This window comes from Takifugu rubripes, chromosome 3, assembly GCF_901000725.2.
Source record: "Takifugu rubripes chromosome 3, fTakRub1.2, whole genome shotgun sequence".
Lineage (NCBI taxonomy): Eukaryota > Metazoa > Chordata > Actinopteri > Tetraodontiformes > Tetraodontidae > Takifugu > Takifugu rubripes.
The window spans coordinates 2794021-2813334 of NC_042287.1; the positions used below are offsets into that span (position 1 = coordinate 2794021).

Here is a 19314-nt window from a genome sequence, read left to right on the forward strand (position 1 = left end):
AGAAGGTACAAAAAGGACAACACGCACGTGTCTCTCCTAACCCTGTTAACAACCATGTCCACTTTCTTTGTTTAGTCTTGCTGTCCTTTACAGTTACTGCCACCCCATGGCCTGGAGTGGAAGTAAATGGGCTGTTGGGCACTATTGCATTGCACGCTTCCCACTCCGAGCAGGAAAGACACCCATAAAACACAGATTTTGCCATCGGCGCCAAGTTGCGTTTGACGGCACTACGCTTACATACAGACGCACGGAACGCTCGCGCTCGGCTGCTTTGACAATGCACTGCTGTTTGCATTGAAGCCGGTGCCAAGCAAACACATGCATCCTGTGTAACACTAAACATTTTATTGGACAAAATATCAGGGGAGAGCGCGTACGCAGTCCCCCACTAACAGAAATTATGCAGTCGAGATTCCCACATTTGGGGAATTCGCAAGGGTCAGTACTGCCTCAGTGCAATGGCAGAGCCTCGCCCTGGGTGAACCACCTTCCTGATCATGGTGTCTCCCCTGCCAGGTAAGTATGAGTTGCTGGCCTCACAGTTGAGCCCGCAGTCCTTGCCAACTGGCTTCTTGCTGACGGTGCTGGCAGTCAAAGCCTCCAAAGTACCACAGCTCAAGTACGCTTCAATAGTCACAGATTAGCAACATGTTGATGCTATGCGATGCATTTTCTCCAAATTCAGGTTATGCTTTACTCGGTGACATTTGACTCTTTACAATCACACCCTGGCACGTTCCCTCTCCAGAATAAAGCTGAAATGTCCATTCTATGCCCGTTATTTTTCAAACAAATGGAACCGTTCAAGCACACGCGCTGTGTTTAACAAGATGCCTTTCGCGCAAGAAGGTACAAAAAGGACAACACGCACGTGTCTCTCCTAACCCTGTTAACAACCATGTCCACTTTCTTTGTTTAGTCTTGCTGTCCTTTACAGTTACTGCCACCCCATGGCCTGGAGTGGAAGTAAATGGGCTGTTGGGCACTATTGCATTGCACGCTTCCCACTCCGAGCAGGAAAGACACCCATAAAACACAGATTTTGCCATCGGCGCCAAGTTGCGTTTGACGGCACTACGCTTACATACAGACGCACGGAACGCTCGCGCTCGGCTGCTTTGACAATGCACTGCTGTTTGCATTGAAGCCGGTGCCAAGCAAACACATGCATCCTGTGTAACACTAAACATTTTATTGGACAAAATATCAGGGGAGAGCGCGTACGCAGTCCCCCACTAACAGAAATTATGCAGTCGAGATTCCCACATTTGGGGAATTCGCAAGGGTCAGTACTGCCTCAGTGCAATGGCAGAGCCTCGCCCTGGGTGAACCACCTTCCTGATCATGGTGTCTCCCCTGCCAGGTAAGTATGAGTTGCTGGCCTCACAGTTGAGCCCGCAGTCCTTGCCAACTGGCTTCTTGCTGACGGTGCTGGCAGTCAAAGCCTCCAAAGTACCACAGCTCAAGTACGCTTCAATAGTCACAGATTAGCAACATGTTGATGCTATGCGATGCATTTTCTCCAAATTCAGGTTATGCTTTACTCGGTGACATTTGACTCTTTACAATCACACCCTGGCACGTTCCCTCTCCAGAATAAAGCTGAAATGTCCATTCTATGCCCGTTATTTTTCAAACAAATGGAACCGTTCAAGCACACGCGCTGTGTTTAACAAGATGCCTTTCGCGCAAGAAGGTACAAAAAGGACAACACGCACGTGTCTCTCCTAACCCTGTTAACAACCATGTCCACTTTCTTTGTTTAGTCTTGCTGTCCTTTACAGTTACTGCCACCCCATGGCCTGGAGTGGAAGTAAATGGGCTGTTGGGCACTATTGCATTGCACGCTTCCCACTCCGAGCAGGAAAGACACCCATAAAACACAGATTTTGCCATCGGCGCCAAGTTGCGTTTGACGGCACTACGCTTACATACAGACGCACGGAACGCTCGCGCTCGGCTGCTTTGACAATGCACTGCTGTTTGCATTGAAGCCGGTGCCAAGCAAACACATGCATCCTGTGTAACACTAAACATTTTATTGGACAAAATATCAGGGGAGAGCGCGTACGCAGTCCCCCACTAACAGAAATTATGCAGTCGAGATTCCCACATTTGGGGAATTCGCAAGGGTCAGTACTGCCTCAGTGCAATGGCAGAGCCTCGCCCTGGGTGAACCACCTTCCTGATCATGGTGTCTCCCCTGCCAGGTAAGTATGAGTTGCTGGCCTCACAGTTGAGCCCGCAGTCCTTGCCAACTGGCTTCTTGCTGACGGTGCTGGCAGTCAAAGCCTCCAAAGTACCACAGCTCAAGTACGCTTCAATAGTCACAGATTAGCAACATGTTGATGCTATGCGATACATTTTCTCCAAATTCAGGTTATGCTTTACTCGGTGACATTTGACTCTTTACAATCACACCCTGGCACGTTCCCTCTCCAGAATAAAGCTGAAATGTCCATTCTATGCCTGTTATTTTTCAAACAAATGGAACCGTTCAAGCACACGCGCTGTGTTTAACAAGATGCCTTTCGCGCAAGAAGGTACAAAAAGGACAACACGCACGTGTCTCTCCTAACCCTGTTAACAACCATGTCCACTTTCTTTGTTTAGTCTTGCTGTCCTTTACAGTTACTGCCACCCCATGGCCTGGAGTGGAAGTAAATGGGCTGTTGGGCACTATTGCATTGCACGCTTCCCACTCCGAGCAGGAAAGACACCCATAAAACACAGATTTTGCCATCGGCGCCAAGTTGCGTTTGACGGCACTACGCTTACATACAGACGCACGGAACGCTCGCGCTCGGCTGCTTTGACAATGCACTGCTGTTTGCATTGAAGCCGGTGCCAAGCAAACACATGCATCCTGTGTAACACTAAACATTTTATTGGACAAAATATCAGGGGAGAGCGCGTACGCAGTCCCCCACTAACAGAAATTATGCAGTCGAGATTCCCACATTTGGGGAATTCGCAAGGGTCAGTACTGCCTCAGTGCAATGGCAGAGCCTCGCCCTGGGTGAACCACCTTCCTGATCATGGTGTCTCCCCTGCCAGGTAAGTATGAGTTGCTGGCCTCACAGTTGAGCCCGCAGTCCTTGCCAACTGGCTTCTTGCTGACGGTGCTGGCAGTCAAAGCCTCCAAAGTACCACAGCTCAAGTACGCTTCAATAGTCACAGATTAGCAACATGTTGATGCTATGCGATGCATTTTCTCCAAATTCAGGTTATGCTTTACTCGGTGACATTTGACTCTTTACAATCACACCCTGGCACGTTCCCTCTCCAGAATAAAGCTGAAATGTCCATTCTATGCCCGTTATTTTTCAAACAAATGGAACCGTTCAAGCACACGCGCTGTGTTTAACAAGATGCCTTTCGCGCAAGAAGGTACAAAAAGGACAACACGCACGTGTCTCTCCTAACCCTGTTAACAACCATGTCCACTTTCTTTGTTTAGTCTTGCTGTCCTTTACAGTTACTGCCACCCCATGGCCTGGAGTGGAAGTAAATGGGCTGTTGGGCACTATTGCATTGCACGCTTCCCACTCCGAGCAGGAAAGACACCCATAAAACACAGATTTTGCCATCGGCGCCAAGTTGCGTTTGACGGCACTACGCTTACATACAGACGCACGGAACGCTCGCGCTCGGCTGCTTTGACAATGCACTGCTGTTTGCATTGAAGCCGGTGCCAAGCAAACACATGCATCCTGTGTAACACTAAACATTTTATTGGACAAAATATCAGGGGAGAGCGCGTACGCAGTCCCCCACTAACAGAAATTATGCAGTCGAGATTCCCACATTTGGGGAATTCGCAAGGGTCAGTACTGCCTCAGTGCAATGGCAGAGCCTCGCCCTGGGTGAACCACCTTCCTGATCATGGTGTCTCCCCTGCCAGGTAAGTATGAGTTGCTGGCCTCACAGTTGAGCCCGCAGTCCTTGCCAACTGGCTTCTTGCTGACGGTGCTGGCAGTCAAAGCCTCCAAAGTACCACAGCTCAAGTACGCTTCAATAGTCACAGATTAGCAACATGTTGATGCTATGCGATGCATTTTCTCCAAATTCAGGTTATGCTTTACTCGGTGACATTTGACTCTTTACAATCACACCCTGGCACGTTCCCTCTCCAGAATAAAGCTGAAATGTCCATTCTATGCCCGTTATTTTTCAAACAAATGGAACCGTTCAAGCACACGCGCTGTGTTTAACAAGATGCCTTTCGCGCAAGAAGGTACAAAAAGGACAACACGCACGTGTCTCTCCTAACCCTGTTAACAACCATGTCCACTTTCTTTGTTTAGTCTTGCTGTCCTTTACAGTTACTGCCACCCCATGGCCTGGAGTGGAAGTAAATGGGCTGTTGGGCACTATTGCATTGCACGCTTCCCACTCCGAGCAGGAAAGACACCCATAAAACACAGATTTTGCCATCGGCGCCAAGTTGCGTTTGACGGCACTACGCTTACATACAGACGCACGGAACGCTCGCGCTCGGCTGCTTTGACAATGCACTGCTGTTTGCATTGAAGCCGGTGCCAAGCAAACACATGCATCCTGTGTAACACTAAACATTTTATTGGACAAAATATCAGGGGAGAGCGCGTACGCAGTCCCCCACTAACAGAAATTATGCAGTCGAGATTCCCACATTTGGGGAATTCGCAAGGGTCAGTACTGCCTCAGTGCAATGGCAGAGCCTCGCCCTGGGTGAACCACCTTCCTGATCATGGTGTCTCCCCTGCCAGGTAAGTATGAGTTGCTGGCCTCACAGTTGAGCCCGCAGTCCTTGCCAACTGGCTTCTTGCTGACGGTGCTGGCAGTCAAAGCCTCCAAAGTACCACAGCTCAAGTACGCTTCAATAGTCACAGATTAGCAACATGTTGATGCTATGCGATACATTTTCTCCAGATTCAGGTTATGCTTTACTCGGTGACATTTGACTCTTTACAATCACACCCTGGCACGTTCCCTCTCCAGAATAAAGCTGAAATGTCCATTCTATGCCCGTTATTTTTCAAACAAATGGAACCGTTCAAGCACACGCGCTGTGTTTAACAAGATGCCTTTCGCGCAAGAAGGTACAAAAAGGACAACACGCACGTGTCTCTCCTAACCCTGTTAACAACCATGTCCACTTTCTTTGTTTAGTCTTGCTGTCCTTTACAGTTACTGCCACCCCATGGCCTGGAGTGGAAGTAAATGGGCTGTTGGGCACTATTGCATTGCACGCTTCCCACTCCGAGCAGGAAAGACACCCATAAAACACAGATTTTGCCATCGGCGCCAAGTTGCGTTTGACGGCACTACGCTTACATACAGACGCACGGAACGCTCGCGCTCGGCTGCTTTGACAATGCACTGCTGTTTGCATTGAAGCCGGTGCCAAGCAAACACATGCATCCTGTGTAACACTAAACATTTTATTGGACAAAATATCAGGGGAGAGCGCGTACGCAGTCCCCCACTAACAGAAATTATGCAGTCGAGATTCCCACATTTGGGGAATTCGCAAGGGTCAGTACTGCCTCAGTGCAATGGCAGAGCCTCGCCCTGGGTGAACCACCTTCCTGATCATGGTGTCTCCCCTGCCAGGTAAGTATGAGTTGCTGGCCTCACAGTTGAGCCCGCAGTCCTTGCCAACTGGCTTCTTGCTGACGGTGCTGGCAGTCAAAGCCTCCAAAGTACCACAGCTCAAGTACGCTTCAATAGTCACAGATTAGCAACATGTTGATGCTATGCGATGCATTTTCTCCAAATTCAGGTTATGCTTTACTCGGTGACATTTGACTCTTTACAATCACACCCTGGCACGTTCCCTCTCCAGAATAAAGCTGAAATGTCCATTCTATGCCCGTTATTTTTCAAACAAATGGAACCGTTCAAGCACACGCGCTGTGTTTAACAAGATGCCTTTCGCGCAAGAAGGTACAAAAAGGACAACACGCACGTGTCTCTCCTAACCCTGTTAACAACCATGTCCACTTTCTTTGTTTAGTCTTGCTGTCCTTTACAGTTACTGCCACCCCATGGCCTGGAGTGGAAGTAAATGGGCTGTTGGGCACTATTGCATTGCACGCTTCCCACTCCGAGCAGGAAAGACACCCATAAAACACAGATTTTGCCATCGGCGCCAAGTTGCGTTTGACGGCACTACGCTTACATACAGACGCACGGAACGCTCGCGCTCGGCTGCTTTGACAATGCACTGCTGTTTGCATTGAAGCCGGTGCCAAGCAAACACATGCATCCTGTGTAACACTAAACATTTTATTGGACAAAATATCAGGGGAGAGCGCGTACGCAGTCCCCCACTAACAGAAATTATGCAGTCGAGATTCCCACATTTGGGGAATTCGCAAGGGTCAGTACTGCCTCAGTGCAATGGCAGAGCCTCGCCCTGGGTGAACCACCTTCCTGATCATGGTGTCTCCCCTGCCAGGTAAGTATGAGTTGCTGGCCTCACAGTTGAGCCCGCAGTCCTTGCCAACTGGCTTCTTGCTGACGGTGCTGGCAGTCAAAGCCTCCAAAGTACCACAGCTCAAGTACGCTTCAATAGTCACAGATTAGCAACATGTTGATGCTATGCGATGCATTTTCTCCAAATTCAGGTTATGCTTTACTCGGTGACATTTGACTCTTTACAATCACACCCTGGCACGTTCCCTCTCCAGAATAAAGCTGAAATGTCCATTCTATGCCCGTTATTTTTCAAACAAATGGAACCGTTCAAGCACACGCGCTGTGTTTAACAAGATGCCTTTCGCGCAAGAAGGTACAAAAAGGACAACACGCACGTGTCTCTCCTAACCCTGTTAACAACCATGTCCACTTTCTTTGTTTAGTCTTGCTGTCCTTTACAGTTACTGCCACCCCATGGCCTGGAGTGGAAGTAAATGGGCTGTTGGGCACTATTGCATTGCACGCTTCCCACTCCGAGCAGGAAAGACACCCATAAAACACAGATTTTGCCATCGGCGCCAAGTTGCGTTTGACGGCACTACGCTTACATACAGACGCACGGAACGCTCGCGCTCGGCTGCTTTGACAATGCACTGCTGTTTGCATTGAAGCCGGTGCCAAGCAAACACATGCATCCTGTGTAACACTAAACATTTTATTGGACAAAATATCAGGGGAGAGCGCGTACGCAGTCCCCCACTAACAGAAATTATGCAGTCGAGATTCCCACATTTGGGGAATTCGCAAGGGTCAGTACTGCCTCAGTGCAATGGCAGAGCCTCGCCCTGGGTGAACCACCTTCCTGATCATGGTGTCTCCCCTGCCAGGTAAGTATGAGTTGCTGGCCTCACAGTTGAGCCCGCAGTCCTTGCCAACTGGCTTCTTGCTGACGGTGCTGGCAGTCAAAGCCTCCAAAGTACCACAGCTCAAGTACGCTTCAATAGTCACAGATTAGCAACATGTTGATGCTATGCGATACATTTTCTCCAGATTCAGGTTATGCTTTACTCGGTGACATTTGACTCTTTACAATCACACCCTGGCACGTTCCCTCTCCAGAATAAAGCTGAAATGTCCATTCTATGCCCGTTATTTTTCAAACAAATGGAACCGTTCAAGCACACGCGCTGTGTTTAACAAGATGCCTTTCGCGCAAGAAGGTACAAAAAGGACAACACGCACGTGTCTCTCCTAACCCTGTTAACAACCATGTCCACTTTCTTTGTTTAGTCTTGCTGTCCTTTACAGTTACTGCCACCCCATGGCCTGGAGTGGAAGTAAATGGGCTGTTGGGCACTATTGCATTGCACGCTTCCCACTCCGAGCAGGAAAGACACCCATAAAACACAGATTTTGCCATCGGCGCCAAGTTGCGTTTGACGGCACTACGCTTACATACAGACGCACGGAACGCTCGCGCTCGGCTGCTTTGACAATGCACTGCTGTTTGCATTGAAGCCGGTGCCAAGCAAACACATGCATCCTGTGTAACACTAAACATTTTATTGGACAAAATATCAGGGGAGAGCGCGTACGCAGTCCCCCACTAACAGAAATTATGCAGTCGAGATTCCCACATTTGGGGAATTCGCAAGGGTCAGTACTGCCTCAGTGCAATGGCAGAGCCTCGCCCTGGGTGAACCACCTTCCTGATCATGGTGTCTCCCCTGCCAGGTAAGTATGAGTTGCTGGCCTCACAGTTGAGCCCGCAGTCCTTGCCAACTGGCTTCTTGCTGACGGTGCTGGCAGTCAAAGCCTCCAAAGTACCACAGCTCAAGTACGCTTCAATAGTCACAGATTAGCAACATGTTGATGCTATGCGATGCATTTTCTCCAAATTCAGGTTATGCTTTACTCGGTGACATTTGACTCTTTACAATCACACCCTGGCACGTTCCCTCTCCAGAATAAAGCTGAAATGTCCATTCTATGCCCGTTATTTTTCAAACAAATGGAACCGTTCAAGCACACGCGCTGTGTTTAACAAGATGCCTTTCGCGCAAGAAGGTACAAAAAGGACAACACGCACGTGTCTCTCCTAACCCTGTTAACAACCATGTCCACTTTCTTTGTTTAGTCTTGCTGTCCTTTACAGTTACTGCCACCCCATGGCCTGGAGTGGAAGTAAATGGGCTGTTGGGCACTATTGCATTGCACGCTTCCCACTCCGAGCAGGAAAGACACCCATAAAACACAGATTTTGCCATCGGCGCCAAGTTGCGTTTGACGGCACTACGCTTACATACAGACGCACGGAACGCTCGCGCTCGGCTGCTTTGACAATGCACTGCTGTTTGCATTGAAGCCGGTGCCAAGCAAACACATGCATCCTGTGTAACACTAAACATTTTATTGGACAAAATATCAGGGGAGAGCGCGTACGCAGTCCCCCACTAACAGAAATTATGCAGTCGAGATTCCCACATTTGGGGAATTCGCAAGGGTCAGTACTGCCTCAGTGCAATGGCAGAGCCTCGCCCTGGGTGAACCACCTTCCTGATCATGGTGTCTCCCCTGCCAGGTAAGTATGAGTTGCTGGCCTCACAGTTGAGCCCGCAGTCCTTGCCAACTGGCTTCTTGCTGACGGTGCTGGCAGTCAAAGCCTCCAAAGTACCACAGCTCAAGTACGCTTCAATAGTCACAGATTAGCAACATGTTGATGCTATGCGATGCATTTTCTCCAAATTCAGGTTATGCTTTACTCGGTGACATTTGACTCTTTACAATCACACCCTGGCACGTTCCCTCTCCAGAATAAAGCTGAAATGTCCATTCTATGCCCGTTATTTTTCAAACAAATGGAACCGTTCAAGCACACGCGCTGTGTTTAACAAGATGCCTTTCGCGCAAGAAGGTACAAAAAGGACAACACGCACGTGTCTCTCCTAACCCTGTTAACAACCATGTCCACTTTCTTTGTTTAGTCTTGCTGTCCTTTACAGTTACTGCCACCCCATGGCCTGGAGTGGAAGTAAATGGGCTGTTGGGCACTATTGCATTGCACGCTTCCCACTCCGAGCAGGAAAGACACCCATAAAACACAGATTTTGCCATCGGCGCCAAGTTGCGTTTGACGGCACTACGCTTACATACAGACGCACGGAACGCTCGCGCTCGGCTGCTTTGACAATGCACTGCTGTTTGCATTGAAGCCGGTGCCAAGCAAACACATGCATCCTGTGTAACACTAAACATTTTATTGGACAAAATATCAGGGGAGAGCGCGTACGCAGTCCCCCACTAACAGAAATTATGCAGTCGAGATTCCCACATTTGGGGAATTCGCAAGGGTCAGTACTGCCTCAGTGCAAGGGCGGAGCCTCGCCCTGGGTGAACCACCTTCCTGATCATGGTGTCTCCCCTGCCAGGTAAGTATGAGTTGCTGGCCTCACAGTTGAGCCCGCAGTCCTTGCCAACTGGCTTCTTGCTGACGGTGCTGGCAGTCAAAGCCTCCAAAGTACCACAGCTCAAGTACGCTTCAATAGTCACAGATTAGCAACATGTTGATGCTATGCGATACATTTTCTCCAGATTCAGGTTATGCTTTACTCGGTGACATTTGACTCTTTACAATCACACCCTGGCACGTTCCCTCTCCAGAATAAAGCTGAAATGTCCATTCTATGCCCGTTATTTTTCAAACAAATGGAACCGTTCAAGCACACGCGCTGTGTTTAACAAGATGCCTTTCGCGCAAGAAGGTACAAAAAGGACAACACGCACGTGTCTCTCCTAACCCTGTTAACAACCATGTCCACTTTCTTTGTTTAGTCTTGCTGTCCTTTACAGTTACTGCCACCCCATGGCCTGGAGTGGAAGTAAATGGGCTGTTGGGCACTATTGCATTGCACGCTTCCCACTCCGAGCAGGAAAGACACCCATAAAACACAGATTTTGCCATCGGCGCCAAGTTGCGTTTGACGGCACTACGCTTACATACAGACGCACGGAACGCTCGCGCTCGGCTGCTTTGACAATGCACTGCTGTTTGCATTGAAGCCGGTGCCAAGCAAACACATGCATCCTGTGTAACACTAAACATTTTATTGGACAAAATATCAGGGGAGAGCGCGTACGCAGTCCCCCACTAACAGAAATTATGCAGTCGAGATTCCCACATTTGGGGAATTCGCAAGGGTCAGTACTGCCTCAGTGCAATGGCAGAGCCTCGCCCTGGGTGAACCACCTTCCTGATCATGGTGTCTCCCCTGCCAGGTAAGTATGAGTTGCTGGCCTCACAGTTGAGCCCGCAGTCCTTGCCAACTGGCTTCTTGCTGACGGTGCTGGCAGTCAAAGCCTCCAAAGTACCACAGCTCAAGTACGCTTCAATAGTCACAGATTAGCAACATGTTGATGCTATGCGATGCATTTTCTCCAAATTCAGGTTATGCTTTACTCGGTGACATTTGACTCTTTACAATCACACCCTGGCACGTTCCCTCTCCAGAATAAAGCTGAAATGTCCATTCTATGCCCGTTATTTTTCAAACAAATGGAACCGTTCAAGCACACGCGCTGTGTTTAACAAGATGCCTTTCGCGCAAGAAGGTACAAAAAGGACAACACGCACGTGTCTCTCCTAACCCTGTTAACAACCATGTCCACTTTCTTTGTTTAGTCTTGCTGTCCTTTACAGTTACTGCCACCCCATGGCCTGGAGTGGAAGTAAATGGGCTGTTGGGCACTATTGCATTGCACGCTTCCCACTCCGAGCAGGAAAGACACCCATAAAACACAGATTTTGCCATCGGCGCCAAGTTGCGTTTGACGGCACTACGCTTACATACAGACGCACGGAACGCTCGCGCTCGGCTGCTTTGACAATGCACTGCTGTTTGCATTGAAGCCGGTGCCAAGCAAACACATGCATCCTGTGTAACACTAAACATTTTATTGGACAAAATATCAGGGGAGAGCGCGTACGCAGTCCCCCACTAACAGAAATTATGCAGTCGAGATTCCCACATTTGGGGAATTCGCAAGGGTCAGTACTGCCTCAGTGCAAGGGCAGAGCCTCGCCCTGGGTGAACCACCTTCCTGATCATGGTGTCTCCCCTGCCAGGTAAGTATGAGTTGCTGGCCTCACAGTTGAGCCCGCAGTCCTTGCCAACTGGCTTCTTGCTGACGGTGCTGGCAGTCAAAGCCTCCAAAGTACCACAGCTCAAGTACGCTTCAATAGTCACAGATTAGCAACATGTTGATGCTATGCGATGCATTTTCTCCAAATTCAGGTTATGCTTTACTCGGTGACATTTGACTCTTTACAATCACACCCTGGCACGTTCCCTCTCCAGAATAAAGCTGAAATGTCCATTCTATGCCCGTTATTTTTCAAACAAATGGAACCGTTCAAGCACACGCGCTGTGTTTAACAAGATGCCTTTCGCGCAAGAAGGTACAAAAAGGACAACACGCACGTGTCTCTCCTAACCCTGTTAACAACCATGTCCACTTTCTTTGTTTAGTCTTGCTGTCCTTTACAGTTACTGCCACCCCATGGCCTGGAGTGGAAGTAAATGGGCTGTTGGGCACTATTGCATTGCACGCTTCCCACTCCGAGCAGGAAAGACACCCATAAAACACAGATTTTGCCATCGGCGCCAAGTTGCGTTTGACGGCACTACGCTTACATACAGACGCACGGAACGCTCGCGCTCGGCTGCTTTGACAATGCACTGCTGTTTGCATTGAAGCCGGTGCCAAGCAAACACATGCATCCTGTGTAACACTAAACATTTTATTGGACAAAATATCAGGGGAGAGCGCGTACGCAGTCCCCCACTAACAGAAATTATGCAGTCGAGATTCCCACATTTGGGGAATTCGCAAGGGTCAGTACTGCCTCAGTGCAATGGCGGAGCCTCGCCCTGGGTGAACCACCTTCCTGATCATGGTGTCTCCCCTGCCAGGTAAGTATGAGTTGCTGGCCTCACAGTTGAGCCCGCAGTCCTTGCCAACTGGCTTCTTGCTGACGGTGCTGGCAGTCAAAGCCTCCAAAGTACCACAGCTCAAGTACGCTTCAATAGTCACAGATTAGCAACATGTTGATGCTATGCGATACATTTTCTCCAAATTCAGGTTATGCTTTACTCGGTGACATTTGACTCTTTACAATCACACCCTGGCACGTTCCCTCTCCAGAATAAAGCTGAAATGTCCATTCTATGCCCGTTATTTTTCAAACAAATGGAACCGTTCAAGCACACGCGCTGTGTTTAACAAGATGCCTTTCGCGCAAGAAGGTACAAAAAGGACAACACGCACGTGTCTCTCCTAACCCTGTTAACAACCATGTCCACTTTCTTTGTTTAGTCTTGCTGTCCTTTACAGTTACTGCCACCCCATGGCCTGGAGTGGAAGTAAATGGGCTGTTGGGCACTATTGCATTGCACGCTTCCCACTCCGAGCAGGAAAGACACCCATAAAACACAGATTTTGCCATCGGCGCCAAGTTGCGTTTGACGGCACTACGCTTACATACAGACGCACGGAACGCTCGCGCTCGGCTGCTTTGACAATGCACTGCTGTTTGCATTGAAGCCGGTGCCAAGCAAACACATGCATCCTGTGTAACACTAAACATTTTATTGGACAAAATATCAGGGGAGAGCGCGTACGCAGTCCCCCACTAACAGAAATTATGCAGTCGAGATTCCCACATTTGGGGAATTCGCAAGGGTCAGTACTGCCTCAGTGCAATGGCAGAGCCTCGCCCTGGGTGAACCACCTTCCTGATCATGGTGTCTCCCCTGCCAGGTAAGTATGAGTTGCTGGCCTCACAGTTGAGCCCGCAGTCCTTGCCAACTGGCTTCTTGCTGACGGTGCTGGCAGTCAAAGCCTCCAAAGTACCACAGCTCAAGTACGCTTCAATAGTCACAGATTAGCAACATGTTGATGCTATGCGATGCATTTTCTCCAAATTCAGGTTATGCTTTACTCGGTGACATTTGACTCTTTACAATCACACCCTGGCACGTTCCCTCTCCAGAATAAAGCTGAAATGTCCATTCTATGCCCGTTATTTTTCAAACAAATGGAACCGTTCAAGCACACGCGCTGTGTTTAACAAGATGCCTTTCGCGCAAGAAGGTACAAAAAGGACAACACGCACGTGTCTCTCCTAACCCTGTTAACAACCATGTCCACTTTCTTTGTTTAGTCTTGCTGTCCTTTACAGTTACTGCCACCCCATGGCCTGGAGTGGAAGTAAATGGGCTGTTGGGCACTATTGCATTGCACGCTTCCCACTCCGAGCAGGAAAGACACCCATAAAACACAGATTTTGCCATCGGCGCCAAGTTGCGTTTGACGGCACTACGCTTACATACAGACGCACGGAACGCTCGCGCTCGGCTGCTTTGACAATGCACTGCTGTTTGCATTGAAGCCGGTGCCAAGCAAACACATGCATCCTGTGTAACACTAAACATTTTATTGGACAAAATATCAGGGGAGAGCGCGTACGCAGTCCCCCACTAACAGAAATTATGCAGTCGAGATTCCCACATTTGGGGAATTCGCAAGGGTCAGTACTGCCTCAGTGCAATGGCAGAGCCTCGCCCTGGGTGAACCACCTTCCTGATCATGGTGTCTCCCCTGCCAGGTAAGTATGAGTTGCTGGCCTCACAGTTGAGCCCGCAGTCCTTGCCAACTGGCTTCTTGCTGACGGTGCTGGCAGTCAAAGCCTCCAAAGTACCACAGCTCAAGTACGCTTCAATAGCCACAGATTAGCAACATGTTGATGCTATGCGATACATTTTCTCCAGATTCAGGTTATGCTTTACTCGGTGACATTTGACTCTTTACAATCACACCCTGGCACGTTCCCTCTCCAGAATAAAGCTGAAATGTCTGTTGTGAATCTTCTCCTGGTGGTTGCCGAGATGTGTTGATGAGGAAGGAAACTTCGCAGACACTGACTTGGTTATCAAAGATGTTTATTGGAGAGAACAGTCAGGCATCAATCGAACACTGCAGTTTGTCCGAGGGAGGTCTCGAGGTCCCGATGGTGAAGAACTCCGGGGAGTCGACCTCAATTCCCCCTTCTTATAGAGGGCAGTAAACACATTCTTTTCTGGTGTTCTCACGCTATACCGTATGGTCAACTCAATGGTGTATTGTTCAGTTATGACTAAAAAAAGGGAATACTTGAAGATGTCTCAGGCTATACATCTTCCTAGTGCGAGGTACCAGGGGCCCACAGGTTCCTGTAGAAGGAAGAAGGCCACCGGTCCCACATGTGGAGGATGTCCTGATATTGTGCTTAGGTTGGGAGTTAAACACATTACGGCCTTACAACCGTAAAGCCTGCATAGAACGGGTCAGATACTACATATTTCCCCCCTTCGAGACTAAATAGAGTCTCGAAAAATAAAGAATAACCAAGTTTTAATAAAAGTGACGGTGACTAATAAAGTGGTATAATTTGAAAAAGATTGATTAATTAGACGTGAACAATATGTGAAATTTAGTGGAGTGCGAGAGTGAAAAACCCATCCGACAGACGTCTTTCAGTTTGCAACCATCAAAAACACTTTAGACGGGAAAATTCTCTCACGGTCCCTCTGTCGACGGCGACCACCTATGGTACTCCAATCCAATTTGCAAAAAGGTTATATTAGGGAACAGTTTGGCAACTACCTACAAGATACTCAGAAAAAAATCAAAAAATGTCCACGATCAGGCTGGTCGTCCCATCGGACCTTACCTTGGACCTTTCCCTGCCTAAGGACCCCTTTCCCTATATCAAAACAAGGAAAAAACTGAGTTCTCATAGCATCTGCCTACTGATGAAATTTCCCTAGTAAATTTATTAACACCAACTTCAAATATATGCATTAAACACATCAACAGTCATTTTCGAATCTGTAGTTCACAGTCCCCTGATGAATGATCTTCAGTTGTTCCCCATCTTCATTCAGGGTCCTCCAGCATCTTTCACAGTTCATTTTTGAATTTCTGAGTCCATTCCAACATAGTTGTCACCCCAACGTAGCTCCCCAACTACTGTCCTGGAAACAGAAAACAGAGGTGCCAGTATCTTTGCAAAAAGAAGAACCTCGGTTTCATTAAAAAGAATACAATACAAACATATCAAAACATGATTATCACGATTAAGTAAATTATGTAACCATTTCCCCCCTTTGTCACCGGAACTACAACAGAGGAAAGGAAAACATAAACACCGTTAAATGCAAAGAATGACATAAGGATATGACTCAAAGGTCACACTAGATACTGAATTATTGATTATACTGGATATTTATCAACCATCTCATCCGAACTGTCCTCCTCCTCTGAATCAGCCAAAGCTTTGACACTTAAGAGTGGCATCTGGACCTGGTCGCTAGGCATCACTACACCAATCCAGCGCAATATCATCGCCTTGGCACAAGTTAATGACAAGGTACAAAAACAAAACATCACACCTAGTGACACTACAACCGCACTGAGAACCTGTACCAACATAGCTCCCATTGGACCAAATTTGTCCTGAAGCCAAGCTGTCGCTGATGTTCCTGCGCTATCAGAAGGACCAAACGCATCTCTTATCTTCTTCAAAGCGTCAATCACACTTGTTATATTATCACCATTGTCTGGAATCAAAGTGTAGCAAGCATCTCCTGTCAAGTTCAACGACACACACAAACCTCCTTCTCTGGCCAAGATGTAATCTAGCGCCATGTCATGTTTCAACAACGTAAGTCTGTGACTTCTCTGAGTGTTGGAAAGATGTTCAAAGCCTTTTATGGTTTCATTAGCAAAACCCTGCAGAGTGTAAGTAACATTGCTGAGGTACTGGTGGAACAGATGTCACCAATGGAAATTGATACGATTGGCATGATGTTCGGTTTGATTGCATTTGTAATGTCTGATCAGGTTGGCCTTCCATCACTACTGCTTGCTTTTTCTCTTTGCGTTTGTTATCCACCAGCTGCAGTTGAGTAAGTTTTCTGAGAGTTTCATGATCCTGGTTTTTCAACTCTTGCTCTTTTCTACGACATAGTTCAACCTGGTGAGCAATGTGATCAATGTAAACACTCTTAATCATGTTCCCAAGACCAACCACCTCTGCTATTTTACTACGCACCGGCAATGGCAATCCCTTCTGAATTTTAGCTCGAATGATAGACTGCTCCATTTGATTAGCATCGGGATCATTGCCTGTGACATTACGCCACGTTTGTAGAGCTCTTGAAACATAGGCTCTCGGATTTTCTTGTTCACCCAATGGTTCAATGAGGATATTATCAGGATGTATGTTAGTTGGAAACGCGTCTTTCAGCGCCCCCCAAAACTGACCTCTGTGAGCAGAAAACAGTTCAGCATCATTTACCGCAGTTGCCATGAACCGAGGCATGCCAGCCTTCTGCAAAAGGTCTTCCATGGCAGACACACCAATGAGATTAGCTAGGAGCCTTTTAATGTCTCCAACAGCAGGTTGTGTTCCAATCAAAAGTTCCTCCAGTTTTGAAATCCAGGGGTGTGCCCCTTCCTGAAGGATAGGTAGCTTCTCTAATATATCTGACATATCGGAGTTCTGCCAAGGTTTATACTCAAAACTTTGACCACGAACAACAACAGGGAACATTTTGTTAGCAGAGCTGTCTTTCTTTGAACGCAAGGCGTAGTCAGAAGTGATCAGCCTTGAAAGCCTTCCCTTCTTTAACGACTTACGCTGTTTTTCCATATCTTCCAATTGTCTTTCTAGCATCTTATGAGCTTCTGGAGTTCCCGTCAAGCTAATGTCTAAACGACACTGTTCGATACCCCTCTCAAGATTTCTCAAAGCACGTTGTCTTTCCTCAGAGGAAGACCAATTGCCGTCTGAGTCTTCATCAGTGTCTGACCCTGAGCTGTCATCGGTCAGATCTTGACCAGACTTAGCTTTCTTTTTAGATTTGTTACCCCTCTTTTCAGCTTTAGCCAACATACGCTTAATGGCGGGATCATAGCCACCTATGGCTTCATCCGTACCGCTCTCATCATCATCTTCCAGAAGCAGTGTTTTGTAAACATCATCTCGTGTTTTTCTTGATTTAGATTTTGGAGTTGTCGGATAAATGTGCATGACTGTTTTTGCCTTTCCCTTTTCAACAGTTTGGTTGTGATCATCTTTAATGTTGTACTTGCCTTTCTGGCTGAGTACGGGAAGTTGTGGATAGATGTCAGTGTATTCAGTTTCTGTCTCATACGGTGGAGGGGTTATTACAGGAGCCATGTGAGAGAAAGGAGTGTTAATTTTTTCCACAAGCGCCGCTGTTTGTTTTGCGGTTCTCTCAATAATTTCTTTGGCTGTCCTGTATTTCTTTTTTGCCGCCAATCTCAGCTTCTGTCCCTCCTGTTCAAAAAGTTGCAACATTGCGAGTTCAGTCTGTCTTTTTTCTGCACGAGACTTCCCCCTTTTTCCTTTTTTCTCATTTGCTTTATAGGTGGTAACAAGTGTACAGATTGTTTGAATCACATCAGGGTTGAGGGTACCTTCAACCGGCCAAGGTTGTTCAATATCTGGCCAACGCTTGTTCCACTTCTTTGAGGCCTCTGGTAGGCCTTTAATAAGGGGATTGTTTTTCTGCACCACCTCAATTGGGGTCATGCGTTTAACCGCTTTACTCTCCGCCTTTGACATTTTGCTGTAGCAGTTGTCTTAGGAAAGTACGGTATATCAATTTCAAACCTTAATATGTAAATGCTGTGTTTATTTTACTTTTAATGTTTAATTTAAATGCAAAACTATTAATTGTTTAACTGAAAAATACAAAAAGAAATAAATTCAATTAATATAGGAATCTAGAAATATAAAAACATGAGAGGAAACAGCAAAGCAGAATTATAGTAAAGAATTAATAAAGAAGAGTGTGTAAATAAAATTAAAAGGTTGAAGGAATTTATAAATTCCTTATAACTTTCAAACAAATCTGGTCTGACTCTAAACCTGTCCAAATGATCTGCAAAACAATCGCTGTAGATGTTTGTCCAAACAATTATGGTGTGTGTATATATAAAATTTCACTGGCCTTATTGCAAGACCGTTATGTCGCCACCAGCAGATCAATTCCTCCTCTCGTCTGTCCCTACTGGAGTCAAGTTCAGGTGCATCAAAAGTGTAAAAAGGAAACAGAAAAAATTCAATAATTCATGAACTGTCAAACTCCTTCAACAAAATAAAAAGTGCACAATTCTTGAACATTATCATAAATTGTCAACAAACTTCTAATTAATGTGTTATTCTCATTGTTTTTATCAAATTATTGTTATTTTAATGTTATTGTTATGATAAACAATTATCAACAGCAAACAGTCATTCATAAACAATAATCAGCCAAGTAGATAGACCTGTTGCATTTATGCCCCAGCATATCTCTTCTTAAATTCCAACACACATTAAACAATCAAACGCTGATCAATAAAGGAGAGAGAAAATGTGCGCTCCGTTTCTTCTCCTGATGAAAGCTGTCACTTCAGAAAGTGAGAGAGGGTTGAGTGGGGAGGGACTCTCCGCACCACCCCTAGGGGGAGCCAACTAGCTCCACCCCTTGAAGTCGAGAACCACTTCCTGTTCACTTCCGATAGTCAGAGAGTGAACATCCGTTCTTGCCAGCTCCAAGCTAGTCACTGGTTGTAGGCCCAACACACAGCCGCGAACTGTGAGCCACGCCCTGAGATCCAAAGGATCCAAATCAACCAACAACGAATATGAATAATTTTGCAAAATCAATATAAATAAAGTTCTTCAAAGATATTACATAAACATAGAAATCCGCAAAAACAAACTCCTATATTTCTCAACTTTTCTTTGTTCACCACTCCTTCAGTATATATATATATATGTGAGTATGTGTGTGT

At 47.0% G+C, this 19314-nt stretch overlaps 17 non-coding genes across 17 annotated transcripts; all 17 read right to left on the reverse strand.

The window, feature by feature from the left end:
• Window positions 1-363: 363 nt before the first annotated feature.
• On the reverse strand, window positions 364-527 carry LOC115249451 (U1 spliceosomal RNA). The gene has a single exon (XR_003888149.1). It is a non-coding gene; the product is annotated as a U1 spliceosomal RNA (small nuclear RNA).
• Window positions 528-1210: 683 nt separating this feature from the next.
• Window positions 1211-1374, reverse strand: LOC115249452 (U1 spliceosomal RNA). Its single transcript, XR_003888150.1, has one exon. It is a non-coding gene; the product is annotated as a U1 spliceosomal RNA (small nuclear RNA).
• A 683-nt stretch (window positions 1375-2057) lies between these two features.
• LOC115249453 (U1 spliceosomal RNA) lies at window positions 2058-2221 on the reverse strand. Its single transcript, XR_003888151.1, has one exon. It is a non-coding gene; the product is annotated as a U1 spliceosomal RNA (small nuclear RNA).
• Window positions 2222-2904: 683 nt separating this feature from the next.
• Window positions 2905-3068, reverse strand: LOC115249454 (U1 spliceosomal RNA). Its single transcript, XR_003888152.1, has one exon. It is a non-coding gene; the product is annotated as a U1 spliceosomal RNA (small nuclear RNA).
• A 683-nt stretch (window positions 3069-3751) lies between these two features.
• LOC115249293 (U1 spliceosomal RNA) lies at window positions 3752-3915 on the reverse strand. Its single transcript, XR_003887995.1, has one exon. It is a non-coding gene; the product is annotated as a U1 spliceosomal RNA (small nuclear RNA).
• Window positions 3916-4598: 683 nt separating this feature from the next.
• On the reverse strand, window positions 4599-4762 carry LOC115249294 (U1 spliceosomal RNA). The gene has a single exon (XR_003887996.1). It is a non-coding gene; the product is annotated as a U1 spliceosomal RNA (small nuclear RNA).
• A 683-nt stretch (window positions 4763-5445) lies between these two features.
• LOC115249295 (U1 spliceosomal RNA) lies at window positions 5446-5609 on the reverse strand. The gene has a single exon (XR_003887997.1). It is a non-coding gene; the product is annotated as a U1 spliceosomal RNA (small nuclear RNA).
• A 683-nt stretch (window positions 5610-6292) lies between these two features.
• LOC115249296 (U1 spliceosomal RNA) lies at window positions 6293-6456 on the reverse strand. The gene has a single exon (XR_003887998.1). It is a non-coding gene; the product is annotated as a U1 spliceosomal RNA (small nuclear RNA).
• A 683-nt stretch (window positions 6457-7139) lies between these two features.
• LOC115249297 (U1 spliceosomal RNA) lies at window positions 7140-7303 on the reverse strand. The gene has a single exon (XR_003887999.1). It is a non-coding gene; the product is annotated as a U1 spliceosomal RNA (small nuclear RNA).
• A 683-nt stretch (window positions 7304-7986) lies between these two features.
• LOC115249298 (U1 spliceosomal RNA) lies at window positions 7987-8150 on the reverse strand. The gene has a single exon (XR_003888000.1). It is a non-coding gene; the product is annotated as a U1 spliceosomal RNA (small nuclear RNA).
• A 683-nt stretch (window positions 8151-8833) lies between these two features.
• LOC115249299 (U1 spliceosomal RNA) lies at window positions 8834-8997 on the reverse strand. The gene has a single exon (XR_003888001.1). It is a non-coding gene; the product is annotated as a U1 spliceosomal RNA (small nuclear RNA).
• A 683-nt stretch (window positions 8998-9680) lies between these two features.
• Window positions 9681-9844, reverse strand: LOC115249357 (U1 spliceosomal RNA). Its single transcript, XR_003888059.1, has one exon. It is a non-coding gene; the product is annotated as a U1 spliceosomal RNA (small nuclear RNA).
• Window positions 9845-10527: 683 nt separating this feature from the next.
• On the reverse strand, window positions 10528-10691 carry LOC115249300 (U1 spliceosomal RNA). Its single transcript, XR_003888002.1, has one exon. It is a non-coding gene; the product is annotated as a U1 spliceosomal RNA (small nuclear RNA).
• A 683-nt stretch (window positions 10692-11374) lies between these two features.
• Window positions 11375-11538, reverse strand: LOC115249343 (U1 spliceosomal RNA). Its single transcript, XR_003888045.1, has one exon. It is a non-coding gene; the product is annotated as a U1 spliceosomal RNA (small nuclear RNA).
• Window positions 11539-12221: 683 nt separating this feature from the next.
• On the reverse strand, window positions 12222-12385 carry LOC115249347 (U1 spliceosomal RNA). The gene has a single exon (XR_003888049.1). It is a non-coding gene; the product is annotated as a U1 spliceosomal RNA (small nuclear RNA).
• Window positions 12386-13068: 683 nt separating this feature from the next.
• On the reverse strand, window positions 13069-13232 carry LOC115249301 (U1 spliceosomal RNA). Its single transcript, XR_003888003.1, has one exon. It is a non-coding gene; the product is annotated as a U1 spliceosomal RNA (small nuclear RNA).
• Window positions 13233-13915: 683 nt separating this feature from the next.
• On the reverse strand, window positions 13916-14079 carry LOC115249302 (U1 spliceosomal RNA). The gene has a single exon (XR_003888004.1). It is a non-coding gene; the product is annotated as a U1 spliceosomal RNA (small nuclear RNA).
• Window positions 14080-19314: the final 5235 nt, after the last annotated feature.